General features: G+C 51.6%; 1 long non-coding RNA gene across 1 annotated transcript; it reads left to right on the top strand.

The window, feature by feature from the left end:
- Positions 1-15360: 15360 nt before the first annotated feature.
- On the top strand, positions 15361-18344 carry LOC111767070 (uncharacterized). The gene is made up of 4 exons (XR_002798970.2): positions 15361-15526; positions 16961-17115; positions 17533-17647; positions 18198-18344. It is a non-coding gene; the product is annotated as an uncharacterized lncRNA (long non-coding RNA).
- Positions 18345-18639: the final 295 nt, after the last annotated feature.

Below are 18639 nucleotides of genomic sequence, written 5' to 3' on the forward strand. Positions count from 1 at the left end.
AGAGTAAGGGCTCAGTATGGCTCATTCCTGCCTACAAGACCACCAATGCCTGAGAACAGTATCTGACCCTTGGCACGGACACCTGGCCCCAGCTCCAGTCATCTTGTAAGATGCCCCAGCTGAATGAGGTTATAACACTTGTTTGAAGTAGTGCACAGCTTACCATAAGACATCAAGGCTTCTCTGCACTGATGGCCTCCAGGATGGCCACTGACCTTAGGTACCCAACAACTGAATCCCCGGAATCTTCCAGCACGATGGAGGCCCATGGTCAGCTTCCAGGCCATCTAAGTCAAGGACAATGATCAAAGCAGGCAATAAGTCCAGAGGTAGGAAGAGATTTAGAAGTATGTTTATCCCATCATTGAAGCCAAAACCCACATTGGAATAAATCAACAGGCAACTCAGGAGGAATTCATAAGGCTAACACAAACATGCAAGTCTCCCACCGAAATACTATAATCACAATTTGCGAGGGCACAAATAAATGTAAACAAGATCTGTAGTGATATGCTCAACCTGGAAATGGTATATTCTATTTTCTTTCATAGGAATAGTACATGACTATTGATTAACCTTTACTAAACATGCTTGAAAGTCAGAAACAGAACCAATCATATTCATAGGTATTTACAACATAGTAAAGATGTTATTCCTGGTGTGGGTAAAATCATTTAATACATTCTTGAATCATTCAAGATCACTTGAACAGGTTAGACCCCAAGATGACACCAGAAGCAATCACGTTCTTGCTATTGGAACAAGATAGTTCTCTTACGGAAGAATGGCATTCTCCTCAGTCCATATACAGATGCAGCAGGGAACATTCCCAGGAAATAATAGAAGGTAACAGTTTCAAGATAACAGACTCAGTCAAGACCCACAGCAGCCTGAGGGACTGAGTCACAGGAGAGCGAAGGAGAAAAGACTCCAGTCGGACGTTGTGAGGGAGACACCACCAGGTTGCAGTGTGCGGACCAGGCAAGTCTAAGAACAGTCAGTCCCACTGAAGTACTTGACACCAAGAGCACCCCAGAGTCCTATAGCCACAAGCCCCTGGGGCACTTCTGCACCTGAACATGGGAACAGTTTTTTGGAGCCTCCATCGGGTACTGGAAAATTGGCAGGTAAGGAAGAATTCAATAATTATCACAGAGCTACATTCTCTTGTGCAGCCAGGTACGGACTGAGCTTGAAGACACCGAACTGCCTGTCTGGAAAGAGAAAGCAGTCAGGGGAAGATACTGACTTTGTCCTCCTAGAGCAATGAAGGGTCAAGGAACAAACTGGAAACCCTTTATTTGCAGCTTCGGAAATAAGTCCTCAGCTTTGTGGCTCGCTCCCTCATGCATATAACACAACTTTCAAATGGCACAGGGGAGAAGTCAGGAACCACACCTGAAGGCATGTCATCCAGGCCCATGAAATATTCTAGATCAGGCTGGTACCCTAAACTGAGTTCTTGGGATAACAGGTAGGAGCCTAGCAAAAGTATTAGCTCTGTAGCCAACCATAAACAAACATGTAAGAAAACTTCACAACTCTTGGAATATTTCCCATAAGAGTTGTTCCTGTGGAACAGGATCATAGTCCTACAATCTATTGTGCTTTCTGGTCTCTACTTTGCTCCAGTCTCCAAAGAACTAGGCTTGAAAGGAAGCTTAATGCTTGAAGTCACTCTATAAGATCCGGAGGCTTGGAAGCTTCTGGAGCCTCCCCAGAGGTCCAGCCCAGGTAGTGTGCTCTGCAATAGCCCAGCTCTGACATGAATTGCAACCCACACTTGATGCAACAAGGTGAACATAGAAGGGCAGTGTCATTCACCTGTCACATCATTGTCTGACCCCTTGGAATCCCACATCACCTCTGACCTTGACCATCTGGTCCTATCAGCTCCCCCTCCCCTCTGATGCTGCCTTTTCTCTCTGGTTCCTAGGAACTCCCATTTTCTCCTTGCCTTCTACCCCCCAACTCCTGCCCTAACTGGGCTACAGAAAGGGAGGGGAGAAGGTAGAGAGCTGAAGGAAAAAGCAGGCCTGGAGCCCATAAGTGGAGAGAAGCTGTCTCTTGGCCCTCCTTACTTGCCTCAGTTTCAATAAACAGCTATCTGCCATGAAAAAGAAAAGAGATTACTCCCTCCTGAGGACTAGGTTTACATCAGATACAGGGTCCTCCTGCCCCCAGGGAGCCCCATGGAAGGTCAGGTGGGACTTTCTGTCCAAAGCAGTCAAGATAACAGGTCAGGGCAGCCCAGGATTCAAGACTGATACTCACCTGGTCTCTAAAACCTGACTGAGCTTCAGGGAGTTGTTGGGGCTCCCTTCCAGTCAATTCTCCTGTAGACAGGGGATCTCCCCAAGTCTATATATGCTCAGAAGATTCCTGATGCTTCTTTGAACTTGCTTCAACAATGCCATACCCTAAGTTTCTTGACCAATCTCCTTTGCCCACATTCTCACCTGGTTCTGAAAGCAGGGCCCCCAAAGGACATCAGTGCATGTTTTTCAGTAATGTTTGAGCAGTTTAGAGTCCAAGACAGCAGCAAACACTAACTGCCATCAGAGGACCATGGCGTGGGCCCTCCCAGATGCATGGCCAGCCCTCCATCTTAAGGATGTCAACAGGGCATGCACACAAAGGCTCACAGCTGCTCAGCACTCTGCAGTATTGGTGACCTGAGAAGAGATAGCACTGTCAAGTCTATCCTGGCCAAGAACTAAGTCTCCTCTTACCCAGAAAGTCTCTAGCCTTAAATTCAAGTTCTTCTAGAAGGGGATATCTACATATGACAAGGCATAATCATCCTTCCCACATACCCCCCAAATCTGGGAGCTCCATTCAGGAGTAGTAGCCTATCTGAAAATACCAGGGCTAGGCTTTATCCAAGAGAAGGCATCCCCCAGGGAACACAGACCTCAGACCTGTGGGACTCTTGATGCCTGACCTAGATGCATCAGCACATGGCCTAGAGCCCTGCCCCTCTAATTTAAAAGGTGCTACTTAGTCTGATAGTGAGCAGCCTTAAAGGACTGATGCCCTTGGGGTCCCTTCTACTCAGCCATTATTATCGAGTGCCTCTGAAGTAGGCTTCTTTGCCCATTTTATTCCCAGGAGTCAACTCCAACCAAATCAAGTCACTCAAGGGTAGCAAAGTAAAGTTATACCAACATTCACTTACCCCAGCCATGAGCTAACACCAACCAGACCAGCAAGGGTGGTGGGGCCAAGATAGGTTCCATACCTACCTTTGCAGTGTAGACCCTTTTTTTCTGAAAGCTCATCATTCTTCTGAATTCAGGACTGTACCTAGAATCTAATGTCTCAGGATGATTCCAGATGCTCAAGACTAAGACAGGACACCTACATTTGATTCTAGGAAAAGATCATGACTCTAAGACAGTAGACAGTGAACAGGCTCAGAGAGGGAAACATACCTAGAACAGAAGGGGCATCACGGAGCAAGAGTTTACAAGACAACAAGTCCTGGAAGAAAATCCCCATGGCTAAGGCAGAAAGCTACTGAGCTTGGGGGTATCAGGGAGGGTCAGCCTAACTTGAAGGTCACAGCTGGTGACAAGGCTTCAGAGTTGAAACCACACAAATTCTAATTAGGAGCAACACAGGGCAGAAACGTCCTAAACTAACTTGATAGCCCCAGAAGCCCAAGAAGCAGAAGATGAGAAAAACAAGACAAAAGTAGCCCATAGACCCACAATACAGGGCAGCAGAATATGGGTAAGAGGGGTCCCAGGATGAGGAGAACACCTCATTATATGTATATATATATGTATGTACAAATATATATATACCTGTATATTAGGTCCCTATCTATGGAATAGTCCCAGATCCCATTCCTGGCCATGGCTGAAGCTTTGCCCCATGGCATCCCTGCAAAGCCGACTACCTTGATACCATGGGACACTTCTGATTTAGCATGAGCCCTAATGACTAGTGCCAGCCTCTCTCCTGCTAATCTTCCTGTAGTAACCACCCCCACCACCCCCAGAAGGGCTAGAACAGGAGAACTAGATTTTTTCCTGATTATAGGAAAACTCCCTCTCCCAGAATGCTGCCTTCTTAGTAGGTCCTACTCCCCTGCCTCAGCTTTTTTTTTTTTTTTGTAGAAATGAAGCCTTCCCTGACAAACTTACTGGTAAATGTAAGCCTCCTTAAGGGTTGAAAGAAGCCAGCCACCACAGCCAAGTAAGTCCTTTAGCACTCCCAAAACTAGACCATCACTTACCAGCCCAGCTCAAGAGGTCCCATCCCCTTCTCACAAGACTATGTGAGTCATGCTCAGGTCCCAGGGGCTCTGCTGCCTGACCCACCCAGGCTCTTCCAGGGATGGATGTCTCAAGAAGGGCCATCACTGCTTCCTAGGATCTCCTGTCACTTGCCCTAGGACTAAAAGGCTGAACAAGGCAATTGACTGAAGACCAGAAATGCCTAGAGAGGCTTTGCTGGCACACCCTGGCCTGGTAGTGCTAGTAGTTACTGGACAGTTTGTTACCTACTACACCTGCTGCAGCTGTGAGTTCAACTTCAGGGAAAGTGGCCCAGAGACATGCCCTGAACTTGAATCTCATTGTCAGATTAGACAGTATTGGAAGGAACAAGCAGGAAGGAAAGAGTCTATGAATATGAGAATCTCAGTTATATATAGCCTGGAGGAAGTCAACAGGGCAAGTTAAAAGTTCTACTCACTCATTTCTGTTGGCCCAGATCCTGGGCACATACCTAGGTGTGAAACAATGGAGAAACTAAGCACCTTGACCAACAGTCTATCCTGACAGACTCCATGCCAAGGGCCCACTCTATACATAGAAGAAAGGAAAGAATAGGAAATAATGAACTATCTTTAAGTTCAAATGCTGTTCCACCTCACTAATTCTATCTTCAATCAATTCAAGTCTGCATTACATGCCTCTAATGTGTTTTCAATCTCAGCCATTGTGCTGTTACTTTACAGACTTTCAAATTATTCTTCCCAGCCTGTACTTACCCCTGCTTTCCTACCCCACCTTACCTGCCTTTGCCCACAGAGCCCAAAATGTTTATCTGGTCCTTTACAGAAAGGGTTTGCTGACCTCTACTTGAAGAGAAAAAAAAAAAAAGTCTAACCAGGAAGGAAAAAAAAGCCAACTTCAAGGCTGCTTTATAACATCAGCAATGCATCTCATTTTTATATTATTTGATTTTTCACCTCCAAAAGGATAGTACAAGACCCTGCCCAGCCCAAGGAGACAGGATGTTGTGCGTGACTACATTTGCAAATGCAAATCCAAATGATCCGACTTTGGACTTAGCTGATGAGGGACAGAAGCTGGACAACAGCTAGTCCAGGCTGGAAGGAATTATGGGACCAAACTAACTTAGCTAGTTCTGTGGCCTTCATGTGCTATAAACTGGTGCCCAGTGGTTTCCCTAAGCCTACACCACTAAGTATTTCCAGAGAGAGATCAGTAAACAGTTTGTAAACACAAACAGGCAGGGGAGATATAGCCAGATTATAACACCTGCCCACACCCTTTTTCAGTAGAGCAGCTATATCAAACTTGGAACATAAATATCTAGGCACTAATTTCAAAAGTTACTGCTGGTTGCATGTAAGATTAAGCTCACTTGAGAGCCAGCAGGTCAAGTGGTATGAGTTAAGAGTTTAATTAAGATTAAAATATTCGCTTTATCATTTTTATGCATTTGCATTTTAGATCCTGTGAGGAGTAAAGAGTGGAGTTTACAAACCAAAACTATATCCATTTTTGGTCACTAAGTACATCTAGAAGATACTAATATATCAGACATTTTCCATGATACTTGATATATTTTGTCCTGATACTTATGGTAACAATGGCTTGAAAAATACTAAAATTTCATAGCAGTTTCCCTAATCACTCTTCAAATTAAAGATTTATAGTCTACTACATTCATAGAGATAATGAAATAGGGCATGGAAACTTTGTTTTCTTTGTGCTATAAAAGATCGCGGTCTCATTTTCAGTTCTTGGGAATTACACTCTGCTGTGCCCAAACAGGTTTTTAAAAAGTCTCATTTATACATCCCTCATTACAGGTGGAACCCAGCTTTAATTTAAGTCCAACTCACAATATTAACACTCCTTATAAAGTCCTCTCTTATAGTCCTAAGTTATTTGATGAGTTCTTAAAGTTCAGAAACGGAAGGAAGCAAACATATAGCCCAAAGATGACACCTCAAGTAGATCACCTAAATCAAACGATTTAATATATTTGAAACAATAGAGAATTCTGGAAGTCTGCAAGATTGACTTGTACCACCAATCCCTGATAAGCAAGGAGCACAAGAAACACGGTATTTGACTACAGCATCCCAAATGATGAAGGATTGTATTAGGTAGTAGGGAAACTGGCTCTCCTCATAGTGCAAGCTGAACCCTGATCCCTATCTCATACCGTATAAAGATGAGCTCCAAGTGCTTAGAGCCCAACAAAGAATGTAAGGAGCTAGTAACCTACTTTCACATATGAGCCCTTGGCCAGCTTCCCACTGCCATGTATCAAGTGGTCTTTTAAGAAAGCTAGCACAAAGCAGTATTGCAGGGACTGAGAGATGCAGAATTTTTACCTCAGTCAATTCTTAATAGTCTCTTGCCACACAGGTCTCTGTTCCCCCTACCTCAGCAGCCAACACCAGACAGCTGAGTCCACCTGCAGACCTCCCCATTCCAGGACTGAACTTGACCAGCAGGCTCAACCTTCCAACTTCAGGCAGGTATTCGGAGTCCTCTGCCCTCAAACACTCCCCTAGGAGAAGGGATTTCTGGAACACATGGACATTAGGTTAGCCGTCTCTGGGGTATCCCCAAGTCTTGCCCATGGCCAAGAGGCCAAACTCTAGAGCCTTGCCTATTCCCTACACCTCACTGCCTCTCCTGCTACACCCAGGAACCATCGTGGTTTTCCTGCCACGCACTGGCTTCTGGCTTGGAGCAGTGCTGGCTTCTTTTCTGCCAGGCTTGTTTACCTCCTCCTTGAGAGGCTAGAGCAAGAACTTACATTCTGAGGCATATTCAGAAGGGCCAAACACTCTAGCCTTGTCAGCCCCCGTTGAGGCTTCCTCCACTGCAAGAGGAAGGAGGGAAGGCTCAGCCGCCTTCTTTCTGAAAGGCCACTCAGGTTGTCCGAGTAAACCTGGTACTCTTCTGCTGCGAAGGTCTCAGTTCATCCCACGGTGGCTGCAGACCCTGCGCTACCCCCCTGGCCCCTTGTCAAGGCAAGGTAGGAGTAGACAGTCGAGGGTCACCGAGAACGGCCTCCATGTCTCAGCCGGCAGAATTCAACCTCAGGTCCCTTTGTAAGTAACACCTAAATGTCGCAATGGGAATTTGCCCAGGTTATCTGGGCAGCATCTTGGACACACCTGTGGAGTTCTTAAGATGGAACATTCAAGAAAGAGACTAGGTAGACGAATTAGAATAAAAAAGGTTTAGCACCATCAAAGAATAAACAAGCCCAGTCTTTTTCCTAAAGTTTTTTTTCCCTCCTCACCAAGCGTTGAGGCCAGAAGACAAAGCTGGCCGAAGTAAGAGGTCACAGGACCAGGTCACTTACGCAGACATCACTCTCCTGCTATTTTGGGGTTTGGGAGCAGGGCTAGGACCACTGGGTAGTACCTTGGTCTAGAAGGGTTTGGGGAATGGGACCGTCCTCTGTGCCTGGTACAGGAGCCCCCAGGCAGGACCGGGGATGTTTGTGCCACCCTCAGCATTCAGTCGTTCTAAGCTGAGCTGAGTTCCACCAGACACCAGTCTCTGGCCCATTTCCTGGCAGCCCCCAGGACAAGTCACAGGATCTAAGTGAGCCAGCTCCAACCTTCCCTCCTCTCCCTGGCAATAACCTGTGTCCTAGCAGGTAGACATGCTTTCTCTAGTGCCCTGACTTCCCCTAAGAGTTACTAGAAGGGAGGGACAGGCCAGAAGTGATCAGTCTTCCCACTGTGTCCAGGGGTCACGTGACCTGGGCCTAGACCCTGTGCCCTTTTCCTCCACCCCCTCCCAGTGGGGATACCCCCACTCAGCTAACGGTACCATCCAGGATCCCAAACGGGCTCTCCCAACTCAAAGCAAAGCTTCCCAGCTTTCCCCATATGGCCCCTTACTGCCTCCAGACCAAAAGGAGGCTAACAGCCATCCTGCATCCTCAGGGGGACGGAGGCAGCGAGACCCAGAGCCAGAAACTACCTTCTTACACCACAGGAGCTTCCTTTACCAGAGCAGGCACTTGTAGGATCATATCAGGCAGTCCAATAAAGGCGATGAGAGATTCAGAAGGGAGAGAGACTGGGACAAGCGTTTAAGATAATGGCCAAGAATTTTCTGAAATAAGACATGAACCCAGAGATTCAAGAAATTCAGCAAACTTCACTATAGATTTTAAAGTACAGGCACATCAATATTGATATCCAAATAAATAGAAGATCCCAAAAGCAGCCTGAGGGGAAAAGGAGCCTGGCTGATTTCCCATAAGCAATAGAAGCCAGAAGACAGTGGAATGACATCTTTACAGTGTAGAGAAATGGCAACCCAGAATTTTATATGCCAAAGATATCCTCAAAAATTAAGATCAATAGAGACAGACAAAAAGCCGATAATGTCACCAGCAGACTCACTAAGTATTGAAGGAAATACTTCAGTCTAAAAGCAAATTATTCCAGAGAGAATCCTAGATAATCAGGAAGGAACCAAGTCTACGAGAAGGGTACAAAGTCAGAGACGAAGAGCTGTGATTTAGAGGAAGCAGCGTGCCTGCGTAACCCAAGCTAACGGCAACCAGTTGGAACGCTGCCACTCCTGGGTAAGGTTAAGTTGCATATTCAATTGCCCAGTTACTAGGATTACTTCCCATCCCAGAAATGGAAGGTACTATGACAAATCTCAACAGGTCTTTTAACACAAGAGACTACAAGTCCAGTCTTTCAACAGAAAGAGCAGTGTTTAAATAATTTGCCTTTCCGAATGAGTCTAGATCTTCCAAGTGACAGGTGGACCTGGCTACATACTCAAGCCCCTACGCTGTACCCTTTCTGAGCAGCATATCTGCCTGTGTCAGCCAGTCTTTCTATTTGGCTGAGATCATCCCAGGACTGGGTCTGGATTTCTATATAGCTCCTCTGCAAACACTCTGGTTTCTTATGAAGATATAGGGAGAGAACGAGTAAAACAAAGAGACTAGCATCAGGATCAGGGGTGGACAGACTCACCAATGAGGCAGAGAAAGCAAGGACTTTCTGAAAACACGGTTAAAAAGATAGCATAGAAAATCAGCATGATATTTAGGAGTTTCACAGTGGACACCACAGGAAGCTTTAAGTACATAATCAGCTTCTATTAGCTACGACTTAACTTAGCTTTGGTAATCTATTACTTTTCTTTATTGAACTCCTTTGAGAAACAAGGAGATTGGATCTAGGTCCAGCTCCCTCCACCAGGATCAATCCCTGAGAGACCAAGAAAACCGCCAAGCTAGTGGAGGGGGAAAACACCACCACCAGGAAGCCTCTGGGATGGGGGTCTTGACTTGGGGGCCTCCCCCACGCCTGCAGCAACTCACACCTCAGGGCGTGGAGAGGGATAAGATCAGGACCTGGCAAGAACCCCCCAGAGCTAAGGGGAAACAGGTGGGAAGCTCTTGGGAAACAGCCTTCCCACCTCCACTGCCCTAACCCCATGCACTAAGGGCAGGTGAGCAGAGTCTAAGCAGCTGCTTTGTGGGCTAGAGAGTGATTGGCAGGTTTCCCAGCACCGGAGCTCTCCAGCGTAGGCCTCCCTACCCTACCCTCCCTCCCAGCTCAGCATGTCCTTCGGGGACTTGTCCAGCTTCCCCCACACACGTATTGCGGGACAGTAGCCCACACCCCCTGGGGGAAAACGCGCCCGGTGCAGCATGAGATATTAGGAGCACAACTATTTCAAGATCATGAACTTGATTAGAGTCCACCAGAGGTAGAAATGTTAAAGCAGGCCACAAGCTTTACGGTATTAGTGCTGTTAAAGGAGTTTGGCTAAGATAAGCTAAAATAAAGGGTACAAGTGATGTAACAGCACATTCGATACAGCCAAGGAACGAACTTGCTTACTCGAAGCTCAGATTGGAGTCTCAGAAGGACAAAAGTAGATATGAAGAGAAAAGCTAAAACACGGAGATGTAACATGCAGTGAGCAGGAGCCACATCAGCTTCCCCTGCTGGCACCCGAAAAAGGCAGGAAGGGCCTGTCCCCAACTCCTGGGACCACCCAGCAACACCTGGATATGGGGGCAGCGTGTGCTCTAAGAGGCCCCACACGCAACCTGGATCCCTGCTTAGCCTCTCATCCAAGCTCCAAGCTGGTCCCACCTACAGGGCACCGAGCTTTTGTCATCAGCTCCTTCCAGAGCCACAGGCCAAGCCGGGCTCTGCTGCTGGAGCAGGTCTTAGGACAACAGGGATTCGGCCGACACAGAGGCTGCCGGAGGATTTGATGGCCACCTGCCCGCCTGCTCCCCAGCCCGCCAAGCAGCTGCTTCAAAATTCTGGCCTTTCCAGAACTCAGCCCTGCTCAAAGGAAGCTCTCGGTTCCAACAGCCAGACGCCAGGGTGTGACTGCGGGGCCAGTGGTGTCCATTCAGACACCCAAACCTGAGCCCTCCAGCCACTCTCCCCACATTGCCCAGAGGCTGCCCTTCTGCAAGTGGGGGTGCAGGGCCCGGGGCACCGCCCACCTCGCTTCAGTGGCCAGAGCCGAGGCCCCGCCTCTTCCAAGCCTCCCACCCACTGGAGATTGCTCCCAGATCAGGAGTGGAGACAGGGTCAGGCCCCGTAGGAAGTGCATCTGTCCCAGGCACCCAGAGTCCAGGGCGCGGCAGACACTGGGCCGGGCAGCCGCCTCCGCCTCCCTGGGCGTCTGCCACAGCCACACACTCTGCAGCCACCTCCGAGCTTCCCTTCCAGCCCCGCCCAGCCCCCGCGGGAGTTTTCCTCTCTGCAGCCCATGCTTCATTGCTCAGGAACCGCCCCCCCCCCCACAGCTGCTCCCTAGGGATTTCTCCATCCCAGTCCTTCCTCCCCAGATGGCTGGGGAGGCCCTGGCTGGCTGCTTGCCGAAGCAGTTTCCACCCCATCTCCACTGAGCCCGGCTGCCTCAGAGCCCCTCCTCCGCCTGGGGTGGCTCCCAGGGCCCATCAGACCAGAAGCAGCACGGAGCATCAGCAAAGCCCCAAGCCGCGGCCTCGGGACCTGCGCCCAGGCCAGCAGCTGTCCACCCTGAGCAGCGGTCACTGGAGGCTTCCGTGGCGAGGGCAGGTCTGTCCTCGTGCCAAGCCCAGCATCAGCCGGAGGAGTACAGGTAGTCGCCAGGCCAGGCGTCCTCCCCACGGAGAGCAGCCGCCCTGCCCGGAGCAGGCACCACCCGCAGAGGCAGCGCCGGAGCCCCTGCTGCCCAGACGCCGAGGCCGGCGGGCTGAGCCTCTGGTCGGACCTCCATCCCCCAGCAGACACACGTGTCCCCTGGGTCACAGCTCTCCTGGAACCTGCAGTCCCCCAGTCCCAGCCAGCACAGATCCCCTCCTGGTCCAGTGCTCCTTGCCGGTGGCCTCCGTTGACGTTTACTGGTCTCAGGCACAGAGTGCCCTGGCCTCTCACTGAGGCTCGCGGTGGCCTGGAGCCGTGTCCCCCAAATGTTCTGCTTGGCCTTGAGAGGGAGACAGGACCTTCCTCACCAACCCATCAGCCCGGCGGAGGGGCCCCGAGCCAAGGCTTTTGTAAGGCCTGAGCCGATGTCTCGTTCTCGAGCAGGGGTTCTCAGAGGCCGGTGTTGTAAAATCACCTGGATGGCTTGTTAAACAAAACTTGCCGGGCCCCCTCCCCACGGTTTCTGAGTCGGAAGTCTTGAGGTGATGGCCGGGGAATCTGCATTTCAAACAAGTTCCCAGGCGATATTTATGTTGCTCAACTAGGGCCATACTTTGAGAACCACTGTTCGAGTTTTCCAAAAAGTTAAAGGACAATTGCCACCTGCTTGAAGGAAGGCCAGGATGGAGCTGAGCTTGTAGGAGCAGTTCCACACCTGGGGCAGACTCCTCAGGACTGGACCGGGAGAGGGGTCTGCCTCGGTTCTGAAGGTCTGAGTCGGCAAACGCCAGGGGGTGTAACATCTCTTGGGAATGAGAAGACAGCTGGGTGCTTGGCATCCAGCTTCTTCTGGGCTTCCTCGAGCGCAGTCATGGCAGAGGGGAGAAAAAACGCGGAAGGGGCAGAGGAGGGCGGTGTGGGGAGCTAGGCCTGGGTGCCGAGGGCTGGGTTCGGGCGCAGCCTGCCGCTAGCTCCCGCAGGGACACGGCGTGTCGCTGGCCCGCCTTCAACCTAGCCTCAGCTCAAATGCTGGCCTTGGGCCACGTTTGTTGGACCAACAGTTAAGTGTCTATTTTGTGCCAGGCACTGTCCTAGGAGCTAGGATTTAGAGGTAAAAGAAGTGTCCTTTTGTCTGGAAGGAGCTCACAGCCTGCGGGGGGAAAGCGAGGGGAAAAGTGTCATCTGAACCCTGGCACTGGGAAATGCAGGGGGCTGTGGGGAGCCTCTCCTGTGGCTCTCTGCAGTTCTCTCCAGGCAGGGACTTGAAAAGAAGAAAAGGCCACCAAAGAGACTGACCCACTCGTTTCCGGGGAAGGAGACTACACAGCTCGGGAAAACAAGCACGCCAGCTTTCAGAGCGAAGGGACAATACTTAAAGTAGCTGCAAAAATCAAGCTTTTACAGCCTCTCTCCCCCATTCCTAGGCAGATGGCGGGGCGAGGGGGTTCTGTGGGGCTCATTTTCATTGTTTATAGGGAGCTTGTAGTTTACCAGGTGTCACGTAGGTTAAAGTACTGATGCCCGGGCCAATTTAAGCAGTACCTCTAAAGACAACAGCCCGCATCAGGAGGTTCCTGCGCTGAGGGACTGGTCGAGAATCACTGGTCTAGAGTAAGACACCAAGGGGGAGCGGGGCGGGGGGATTTCCAGCAGGGGTGAGGCAGAGCAGAGGGGTCTGGAAGAGGCATATGGCCCAGTGTGACCTCTGGAACGTGAGGGGTGGCGAGCCAGGGTGGGAAGGTGGGCTGGGCCCAATTGGGAAAGGACCTGCCTTAACAAACTGAGGGATTAGGCTTTTGGCATGGCCACCGGGGAGCCAGAGAAGGTCTCTGAGCAGGGACGCAGTGTGATTGAAGCTGAGGACAGATCACAGCAGCCTCTGCTTCCTTCTTCCTCTTTTCTCTCTTCTAGATTTTATGATTTCTATCCTAGGACAGAAGGGAAAGAGCAGGGCCTGGGGTGGCCACACCACAGATGCAGCTGGGGAAGAGATTAGAGGTGACAACTATCTTCAGAAATTCCTGGGGGGTGGCCTTGGGCAAGTGGGTTAGCGTCTCTGAGCCCCAGAGGTCAATCAAGGATCCTCCTGCCTACCCAGGAATGCACAGAGGCAGTACAGAAGCCCTCTTTGAAAAGGTGAGAGCGGGGCCCGGAAGCATGGAGGTACTGGCGGTACATTTAGCACACTGTACGGAGCCCAGCTGGGGCAGGCAGTGCTGAGCGGCCAGCACATCGGAAGACTAGAAGAACATTTGAACAAGCTCACTTCCTGTTAAGTCCCAAACCTGTGAAAAAGCGTAAGGGCAGGTAGAACAAGCACATGTATTTTTTATGATCCCGAGCTCAAATGTGAGAAGGCGATGGTGTGTGATAGCAAAGAAATGAAACATGGATAGGAGCCGGGTCGCTCTTGCAGGAGGGGCCAGCCCCCGGGCGTGCGGCAGGGTCCTGGGTGCCCCCCCACAGGTGTGACCTATGTGGAAAGATCCACTTGCACAGGTAACTGGGAACTAAGGAGCTGAGGCACCAGACGGGGTGGGAGTGAGGCAGGTGTTATGATGAGGAGTCTTGCCGTGTTCTGCTGTGTGACCTGAAAAAATGGTGTTGCCTCTCTGGGCCTCATGAGTGCTAACTGACAGGCAGGACTCAGGCCCTGGCTTGGGCCCTTAACGCATTGCTCTGATCAGTTCTGCCTCCGTAGAGGACCACAGTGGGGTAAAGGGGTGAGATGAGCCTAAAATCACTGAAGAGAAATCAAGGAGCGATCTAAACAAGGCTCCCAGCCCTGCCTAAGCAGCGACTGAAAAGCCCTTCGCTAGGTGGCCCAGCTCCAGGACAGCCAGCTGCTGGGGACAGGCCGTCCCAGGTGACACGCTCACCTCCAGGTGGGCTCGGTGGTGACTGCAGGGCCCCTCCTGTCAGGCCACGGTCGGGTTCTCCCCTCCGCTGGCTGCCCCTACTCCCCCTCACTCCCACCCCATCTCTCCCACCCCCTTCCTCAATTCTGCTGGGAGGCTGGAGATCAACCGCAGCCTCGATGGCATGCTTATAATTCTCTTTCTTTTTAACATGATTTTTAAAAAAGATTTTATTTATTTCTCTCCCCTCCCCCCCCCACCCCGGTTGTCTGTTCTCTGTGTCTATTTGCTGCATCTTCTTCTTTGTCCATTTCTGTTGTTGTCAGTGGCACAGGAATCTGTGTTTCTTTTTTGTTGAGTCATCTTGTGTCATTTCTCCGTGTGTGCGGCGCCATTCCTGGGCAGGCTGCACTTTCTTTCGCGCTGGGCGGCTCTCCTTATGGGGTGCACTCCTTGTGCATGGGGCTCCCCTACGCGGGGGACACTCTGCGTGGCACGGCACTCCTTGCGCACAGCAGCACTGCGCATGGGCCAGCTCCACACGGGTCAAGGAGGCCCGGGGCTTGAACCGCGGACCTCCCATGTGGTAGGCGGACGCCCTAAGCACTGGGCCAAGTCCTCCGCCCTTAACATGATTTTTAAAGCAGCACATCCAGCCAACAGTGCAGTGGCCCCAGCAGAGGCCACCTTACTTTAACAACCCTAGCAACCACAGCGGTCCCTGACGAACGCACCTGGGACGCAGGATGTAATTAAGAAGCCAGTCTTCTTTCTTTTTTTTTTTTTTTAACACAAATGCTTGCCGGGTACCTAAGAGGAGCCAGCCTCCTGCATGCATGTCCGCTTCCTGAGTTCTCACAAGCACCCTGCCCAGGAGGTCTATTAGCCCGGCCTCCCGGGACAGGAAACGAGGCTCCGAGAGCCCAAGCCCAGCCCAGGCGCCTTCCCCCACAGCCCCGCGCCCCCCCACAGCCCCAGGGTCCCTGGTGAGCGCTGAGCTTGTCTCTGCCGTCCGCCTCTGGACGGTGGGTGTGCTGCTGTGCCCCCTCAGCTGGTTCTCGGCTGCTCGGGAGGCAGTCACCCTGCGGCCGCCGGCTGCGCTGCGGCTTCATCCCGGCCCTGCCGAAGGGGGCAGCTTCTCCGCGAGCCCCCCACGCCCCTCTGGTCCATCGCGGCAAGTCCCACTGCCTACAGCAAGGAAGCCGCACCGCAGAAACCCTCCCCAACCATGCTGGGGACAAAGATGCCAGGCCCCGATCCCTGGAGCCTGCGTTGCCTTAGGTGACAAAGCCGACTAGTGGATGTGAGTAAATGAAGGATTTCAGGGGTGGGGCGGAGAAGCCCTGGACTGTCTGGGCAGGCCCTGTAAGTGCCCGTATGAGAGAGGCAGAGGGGGGTTGACACAGACAGACGAGGGCAAGGCAAGAGGCAGAGGCTGGAGGGGTGCAGCCGCAAGCCAGGGAATGCCAGAAGCCGCAGGGAGCAAGGCACGGGCTCTCTCCCGGAGCCCCCAGAGGGGGCGTGGCCCTGCTGACTCAGGAATTTGGGCCTAGTGAAACTGGTTTTGGACTTCTGGTCTCCAGGACTGGGAGAGACTAAATTACCAAGTTTGTGGTAATTTGTTATAGCGGGAATAGGAAACTAATACAGGCTCCCATACTCACCGCCTGTGTGACCTTGGGCAAGTGGCTTAAACTCTCTGAGCCTCAATGTTTTTCTTTCTCTGTTAAAGTGGCTGCTGCTACCTGGTAGGTTTGCTGGGAAGCTTAAACGATGTAATGAAATAACAAGCTCAACAGGTGGAAGGCCCACCTCTGATGTCAGTGTTGGTGGCATCAATTTGCCATGGACAGAATTTAGCTACAGACGGGCTGACTGAGACACTACCTAGAGGGCCCATGCCCAGGGGTCTCATGCTCACCTTGAGGTGCTCCCAAAGACTGAGTGCAGGGCTGGTGGCATAAAGACCCTAGAGAAATCTCAATTTGTGTGGTGACCCCCCATTCACTACTGGGGACACCCCTAAACCCTTTCCCCCCCATCCCAAACTGCCTGGCGTGTGACCCTCGCTGAAAGCCAAGTCCCTAGACTCTGGCCACCACCTCAGGAACTTTGTAACATCCTGCCCTAGCCCTAGAGCTGGAAGGCGCCTCTCCTCCTCCAGCCAGTGCCCTGTGTTAGAGGGCAGGAGACGAGGCTCAGGGGAGGAAACGGCATGCTCGGGACCACAGGACTCACGCTACCCCAGGCAGGGCCCGGCCCGGAGCCCAGGGCCCGGCTCCCAGTCCAGGGCTCCTGTGGTCCCCTGTGCCAGCTGGAATTGTTCTCTTCTGGGAAAAACACAGACAGAGCAACCAGTCCTTAAGCCACACTAGTGGCCTGGGGCCAAATTTGGCCCATTATTGGATTTGCTTTGACAGCAACTTCCTCCCTTATAGTGTTTTATTTTTTTAACCCATAATTTAAAAATCAGGAGGTATTTCAATAAAACTCCACATTCCCAATTCCTCTTGAATAGTGAATCTATTAACAGTAGACCCAAGAGCCCATGGGGCATCATCTGCTGTTTCTGAGCAGTAGCCTGTGCTTTAGACAGGACATGTATCTCCAATTTTCTACACTCCCCACCAATCCCTATGGCCTCACCTCCAGCCAGCTTCATTTGAGTCCATTATGGCTCATCTCTACAGGAAGCCCTTTGAGGGCAGGGTCTATGTGTTTGTGTTCCTGTTCCCAGCCTCCCAAGGCTCTGCCCAGGTGCGGACCGTTCCCTGACACGTGTTCCGTCAATCTTGACTTACAAAGTGCTTTCCCAGCTTTCCAAAGATGTTTCCTGAACCATCATGAAGTGTGCTGGAGAGGAAAACAGGTATTCGCAGCTCTGTTTTACAGGTGAGGAAACTGATGAGTGAGTGAAATGGTAGAGATTAGAACTAACACTGGCAGCCACCCTGGGGTGGGCTTTGGGGGCGCCCCCTGCCGATTTGTTTGAGTCTTGGAACTGAGAAGCAGGGAACAGAATGGGTGGCGAGGCGGGCCCTGCCTGACAGGGTCTTCGGCCTGGCCTGGCCACAGGGTTTGGAAGGGACAGCTCTGGGAGGAGGGGTGGAGCTGGCTTCCCAGCCTGCCACCCTCCCCTCCTTGGCCAGCCCGGCTCTTCTCTGGAGCTGCTGGGGGTCCTGTTGGCTTCAGGCCTGGACCCCGTCCCGCACATCCTGGGGGTAACACCACTGGCAGAGAGCTGGAGAGCATTACTGCCTGTGCATTATTGATAGTTACTGTACCCTGCCGGTCATAAATTATTGACAGGACCAAAGGAAGAGAGAGGCAGAGGCTGGAGCCAGAGCGTGCAGAACGCGGCGAGGGTAGGTGGGGTCGGCTCGAGCAGGTGAATCCGCGTCGTGGAGAAGAAGGCGCATCCCAGGTGGGTGGTGAATTCCAGGGCCTCCCTCCTCCTCTGGCTCCCCTCCATCCTTCCTCCACTGCCCTTTCCTAGGCGTCAGCATCTCCCCCTTCTGCCCCGTCCTACTCTCGCCTTCTCTCCCTCTCCCATGCTTCTGTGGGGCCAGCGCTGCCTCCTTTCTCCTCCACTTCCTCTCCGACCTGGAGAAGGACGGCTGGTTGAGCTCCAGGAGAGGCCTCAAGGAGGAGCCCAAGTGCTCTAAGCTAGTCAGCCGAAGGGGTGCCGATACAAAATACCAGAAATTGGTTGGTTTTTATAAAGAGTGTTTATTTGGGGCAGGAGTTTACAGACACCAGGCCATAAAGCATAAGTTACTTCCCTCACCAAAGTCTGTTTAGAGCAATATGGCTGCCGACGTCTGCCAGGGTTCAGGCTTCCTGGGTTCCTCTGGGCTCAGCTCCTCTGTTTTCTCCACAAGGTCAGCTGTAGCCTATGAGGCTCTCTAGGCTTTGCCTCTCTCCACAAGGTCAGCTGTAGACTCTCAGGTGAATGGCTCTGTCTTTTTCTCCAGGGCTCCAACTTAAGACTTCAGCATCAAACTCCAACATTAAAACCCTCCCATCAAAAGCTCCAACTCACAGGAAGTGGACTTGGCCCAGTGGTTAGGGCGTCCGTCTACCACATGGGAAGTCTGTGGTTGAAACCCCAGACCTCCTCGACCCGTGTGGAGCTGGCCCATGTGCAGTGTCGATGCGCGCAAGGAGTGCCCTGCCACACAGGGGTGTCCCCCGCGTAGGGGAGCCCCACGTGCAAGGAGTGCACCTCATAAGGAGAGCCGCCCAGTGCAAAAGAAAGTGCAGCCTGCCCAGAATGGCGCCGCACACATGGAGAGCTGACACAACAAGATGACACAACAAAAAGAAACACAGATTCCCATGCCACTGACAACAACGGAAACAGACAAAGAAGAAGACACAGCAAATAGACACAGAGAACAGACAAGCGGGGCAGGG

This window comes from Dasypus novemcinctus, chromosome 6 (assembly GCF_030445035.2).
Source record: "Dasypus novemcinctus isolate mDasNov1 chromosome 6, mDasNov1.1.hap2, whole genome shotgun sequence".
Lineage (NCBI taxonomy): Eukaryota > Metazoa > Chordata > Mammalia > Cingulata > Dasypodidae > Dasypus > Dasypus novemcinctus.